This window comes from Alligator sinensis, unplaced genomic scaffold (assembly GCF_000455745.1).
Source record: "Alligator sinensis unplaced genomic scaffold, ASM45574v1 scaffold608_1, whole genome shotgun sequence".
In the NCBI taxonomy this organism is placed as follows: domain Eukaryota; kingdom Metazoa; phylum Chordata; order Crocodylia; family Alligatoridae; genus Alligator; species Alligator sinensis.
The window spans coordinates 465,635-471,634 of NW_005842799.1; the positions used below are offsets into that span (position 1 = coordinate 465,635).

Genomic DNA, 6,000 nt, shown 5'->3' on the forward strand with positions numbered 1-6,000 from the left:
CACATGAGAAATAAATCACTAGCTGAAGACAATTACAGATCCTGCAACTGAGGTATGCAAATAGTCTCCTGTGCCTCTTCTAATGACAGCTAATGGAAGACTTAAAAGGTCCCATGGTACTAATCAAAGTAAATGCAAAGTGATGCTGGGTATATTTATCAGTCACACCTTTCCCCCAGACAAGCCTGTACATCTGCTTCACAATACACAGACACTGCTGTGTTTCCAGACTTACAAAGGTTGTGGGTTTAAAGCAACACAAGTTACTTGGTTAAGTTTGATCTACTAAAGTAAATAACTGCCTTGTTGCACACGTCTAAGATTTTAACCATGGGTTGGTGATAGAGGGGAAAGGGAAACGTGGTCCTAAAGTTGATCTCCACAGCTGTCCAACTTCTAAGCATCCAGGGGCTGCATGCTGTGTGGCTTCACATACCCTGGGGACCACATTAGTACAACCCATGGGACCTCAGACAACCCCCATCCCTGGCTGCACTGGGCACATGAGTGGCCACTTCCCACCACATGGGCAGGCAGTGCACCCCCTGCACCATGCACACACAGGCATTCCCCACTTCACCTCTCTTGCTGTACCACACCGCAGAAGCAGGAAGTGAAAGCTTAAGGGAGGCAGGGAGGGAGGGAGGAATAGAGACCCCAGCAGAAAGAGCGACTGGAACAACAGGGGGAGTGATAGCTGGATAGGAGCCTGGAGGCCAAACATTAAAACTCTTGTGGACAGTATGTGGCCCACAGGCCACCATTTGGACAGCCCTGATGCTGCACTGCTGAGAGAAAAGTATTAGTTTTTCTTTCTTCTAAACTTACAGAAAAGCTAAGACCTGCTTAATCTCTCTCACCCATCAAGGACCTTAGGCAAGAGGAACTGTAATTTCAGGAAGCAAGAGGGAAAAGCCCACAATTAATGGAGAAAAAGAAAAACAGGAACTTTGTTAGGTTCAAATATGCTGAAGTGTCAACTGTTTGAGCTGCCTTGGAGTTTCAGAATGAGCCATGAGGACAGGTGATACCAGTAAGAGGATAGATGATATGGTCAAGATACAAAATAGGTTTTGCCCAAGAGAGGACGTACACAAGGTAACTTCAGAGGCACATGACTTGCCTATAATATGCACAGTCGGCCTGTGCAAAGCAGCTGGTACTCGCTTCAGATTCAGTATTCAGGGGACAGCGATTTGATTTGGCAATTTGAATCACTGTCCTGAACTGATTCAGCCGAATCCGATTTGGAGATTCAGCCACTGCCAAAATCGGCACCATCCCCTGCCCACTCTCAATGGCTGCCCTGTTTGCTCTTCCAGCACCTGGCTCTTTAAAAAAAACAAAAGCCCCCACTCACAGGCTGCTGCCAGGCAGGGGGGAGATCCCCACAGCTCCCCACTGCCCTGCGCTGTGTGGGGGGCTCTGCCATGAGCCCCCAGAAGCCCCAAGGCCGCTACAGCAGCTAGTGAGTGGGGGCTTTTTCTTTTTTTTTTTTTTTAATTGCTGGCAACTAGGACCAGGTGGGGCAGCCATGGCGGGGCGGGGGTGGGAGAGTGGGCAGGGGATGGGGGCTCATGGCAGAGCCCCCCATGCAGCTTGGGGCAGTGGGAAGCAACAGGGATTGCCCCCCTCAACATGGCAGCAGATTGTGAGTGGGGCTTCATTTTAAACAGCTGGGGCCAGGCAGGGCAGCCATGGGGGTGGGGCTAGGAGAGGGGTCCCCCCCATGGTCCCCTCCCCCCTACTTACCAGCTTGGAGTTCAGGTCCAGCCCAAATCTCCAAAGCTCTTCGTATTTTTTCAGAATCGATTTGGACCTTTTAATTGGTCTCCTGATTTGATTCAGATTCAGAGATTTGGCCACTGAATCAGGCCAAATCTCCGAATTGAATCAGCACCCGAAGCTTTGCACAACCCTAAAGCACAGCATACACAAAACGGCAGGAAGGTTATCGGTATGTATTTGGGATGCCTTGCATAAATGGTTTTGATTGAAAAAGAAATATTACAATGAATGTTCAGTGTCCAATAAGTAACATGAGGCGATTTTAAAACCATTTTGCCTGAAGCACATTTCATCTCAATCCTGGAGAGGGTGGGTTTCAAGCGGGTTTCAATTCCTGGTGATACAGTGTTTTGGTTACCAACAAGTATTTTCATGCTCAACCCCTGGGTGGGCTGCACCTTTTTAAACATTAACTTTCTTGTTTGTAATATTTTTATAATAAAGATTTAAAACGTAGCCCCCCCCCAAAAAAAACCAAAACAAAACAAATCAAATAAGTCTCCCTCTCTTCTCCCAACCCCATCTCTATCTCTGGCACCTGCACGCACCAGAAGTGGTTCGTTTGTATTGGGCAGAAATGCGTTAATGCTTTTAGTATTGCTAGGAAACAAGAATCTAACCAAACTCTGTATTGCATCAAGATACATAACTTGGTCCAACTGTTTGCTGAGTCACCATCCAAATGTGTTCTGTAGTACACACATTTCAATAAGTGTTTAGCTGAAGTGTGTTTGCACCTGTTGCCCAGCAGGTGTATAATATCAGATTTCACAGCACATGGCCAGATTAATATACTCATCTAATCAATTCCACAATACATTGTCTTCTTTGGTATACACAAATTCTCATAGTTCTGCAATGTACTAGTCTCTTACTACTACTACTAAAAAAAAAAAAAATTTCCCCCACACCGGTTCAGTACATGGTTCCAAGGCAAGAGCGCATAAGGAATTCTTGTTGTCTCTGTCTAATCATCAGATCTCCTGCTGTTTAACCAGCAGAGACAAAATGCACTAAACTTTATATAGTTTGCATTCCCGTGCACCCCCTCTGTAAATTGTTTGATTATAATCAGCTGGTATTTCAATGACTAGATACTTTCTGGTTGTGTGATTTTATTCTCTCTCAGGGTGGCAGGCAAGAATCTGAGTTTTCTTGTATTACAAGGAGAAACAGACCCGAACTGTGTAATTCACATCAAATCAAGGTCTCTCAATCTAAAGATAGCAGTTGAGGCACAGTACTGTATCTGCTTCTCTGACTTGATTTCAAGGATCAAGGAATTATTTTCTTTATCTTTATCCTTATCCTTTTCACAGATAAAGGAATTATTTCTAAATGACAGTTAGCTTTGTGTTATTACCATCATGTGAGATTATCATTAACACGACCACTAATACGACTTAATTCTTATATTAAAGCTTTTCGTCAGTAGACCTAAAAATGATTTACAGTGGAGTTTGGTATTATCAACTCCCTTTTACTGAGGGAAATTGAGGCAAAGAAATTAAATGACTTCCTTTAGGTTACACACTAGGCCAGCTAAGACCTGTGAACTGAATCCAAGACCCATTTTAATGCTTTATCCAGTAGGCCACAATGCCTTCAGAAGGCCACAAAGAATTTTAAAAATCCATATGCATGCAAAAACAGGAAAGATTTGATACCTCCTTTTACCTTGGAGCAATGAAAACCCACCCAGTCAGTTTCACCTGCAATACCTGCACTGTGAACCCTAGAGTGGGGGTGTCATATATCCCCCATAGGCTGCATGTATCATGCGCACTGGACAGGCCCTGCATGCTGGATCCAAGGCTTGTCCAGACCAGACCCAATCCCTGTGAATCCTGCAAGATGGGCTGATCTGGTGTGGGTGCCACATGCAGAGCACATGTCAGGCAAGCTGCTTGCAACATATGCTGTGCTAGGCTGGAGCCAGTGTGCACTACCCTGCATTGATGATGGTCCAGACCAGGCCCACAGACCAGCCCCATGTGTATGATCTAACCACAGAATCATAGAAAGTTAGGGTTGGAAGGGACCTCAGAAGGTCATCTAGTCCAACCCCCTGCTCAAAGCAGGACCATCACCAAGTAGATCATTCCAGCTAGGCTTTGTCAAGCTGGGCCTTAAAAACCTCCAAGGATGGAGGTTCCACCACCTCTCTAGGTAACCTCTTCCAGTGCTTCACCACCCTCCTACTGAGAAAGTTTTTCCTAATACCCAACCTAAACTTCTCTTGCTTCAACTTGAGACCACTGCTCCTTGTTCTGTCATCTGCCAGCACCGAGAACAGTCTCGCTCCATCCTCTTTGGAGCCCTCCTTCAAGCAGTTGAAGGCTGCTATCAAGTCCCTTCTCAGTCTTCTCTTCTCCAACCTAAATAAACCCAGCTCAGCCTCTCACGTGTCCCCGCCCCCAAACCATTTTCAATGCTCTCTGCTGGACTCTCTCCAACTCATCACATCCTTTCTATTGTGGGGGACCCAAAACTGGACACAGTACTCCAGATGTGGCCTTACCAGTGCAGAACAGAAAGGAAAAAATACTTCCGATCTGTTGGCAACAATCCTACTAATGCAGCCCAGTATGCCGCTAGCCTTCTTGGCAACAAGGGCACACTGTTGGCTCATATGGCCAGCTTATTGTCCACTGTCCCTTTCATACACCCCCAGGTCCTTTTCTGCAGAGTTGCTGCTTAGCCAGTCAGTCCCCAGGCTGTAGCAGTGCATGAGATTCTTCCATCCTAAGTGCAGGACTTTGCACTTGTCCTTGTTGAACCTCATGATATTTATTCAGGCCAAATCCTCCAATTTGTCTAGGTCACTCTGAATCCTAGCCCCACCTTCCAGTGAATCTACTACACCCCTCAGCTTGATGCCATCTGCAAACTTGCTGAGGGTGCAATCCATCCCATCTTCCCAGTCACTGATGAAAATATTGAACAAAAAACAGCCCCAGGACCAACCTCTGAGGCATTCCACTTGATACTGGCTGCCAGCTAAACACTAAGCCACTGATTACCACCCATTGAGCCTGACAATCCAGCCAGCTTTCTATCCATGTTACAGTCCATTCATCCAACCCATACTTCCTCATCTTGCTTCCAAGAATTTATGAGAAATTCAGAAGCCTTGCTGAAGTCAAGGTACATTATGTCCAGTGCTTTCCCCACATCCACAGAGCCAGTTATCTCATCATAGAAGAGAATCAGGTTGGTCAGGCATGACTTGGTGAATCCATGCTGGCTGTTCCTAATCACCTTCTCCTCCTCCTCCAAGTGCTTAGAAATGGATTCTTTGAGGATCTGCCCCATGATTTTTCCGAGGACTGAGGTGAGGCTGACTGGTCTGTAGTTCCCCGAATCCTCTTTTTCCCCCTTTCTTAAATATGGGCATTATGTTTGCCCTTTTCCAATTGCCTGAGACCTCCCTTGATCACCACAAGCTTTCAAAGATGATGGCCAGCAGCTCTGTAATCACATCAGCCAACTCCCTCAGCACCCTCAGATGCATGCACCTGGTCCCATGGACTTGTACACATCCAGCTTTTCTGACCTGTTCTTTCACCACTGAGGGCTCCTCACCGTCTCCCGAAACTGTGCTGCCCAGTGTAGCAGTCTGGGAGCTGACCTCACCTGTGAAGACCTGGGTAAGAAAGGCATTGAGTTCCTCAGCCTTTTCCTCCACATCTGTCACTAGGTTGCCCCGCCCATTCAGTAAGGGACCCACACTTTCCTTGACCTTCCTCTTGTGGCTAATGTGCATGGTAGGTCTGACATGGGTGCCACATGCAGCATTTGTCCGAAGCCAACCCTGTATGCTGCATGTAGTATGCACCCTGGTCTGGCCCCACATGCTATCTGCCACATACAGGACTGAGCCAGTGCTGACGCTTGCTGAATATGGTGTATGAGGCTGGAGCTGGCAGTTGTGCTACAAAAGCAGCACACACAGCCAAATCAGGGTATGCACATTCCATGTGGCACCTACACTAAACCAGCTCTGTGAGACAGACCTGGCACATGGGGCTGGTCCGTGGGCCCAATCTGGCACATGGACCTGACCCACACCCCTCATCCGAGCATTCAGGACCTGATGCGTTTGACCTGCCTGCATTAAAAGATTTATTTAAAGAAAACCACAGCATGCACGCAGCCAGGAATGCAGCCCGGCAGCTTAGCCGGCTCGTAAGTCTGTGTGGGGGAAATGGG

At 47.0% G+C, this 6,000-nt stretch overlaps 1 protein-coding gene across 3 annotated transcripts in view; it reads right to left on the minus strand.

Annotated features, from left to right (window-relative positions):
* CCDC88C (coiled-coil domain containing 88C) overlaps positions 1-6,000 on the minus strand; it is a 145,135-nt gene that overhangs the window by 86,222 nt on the left and 52,913 nt on the right. The gene's annotated exons all lie outside the window — the stretch shown is intronic.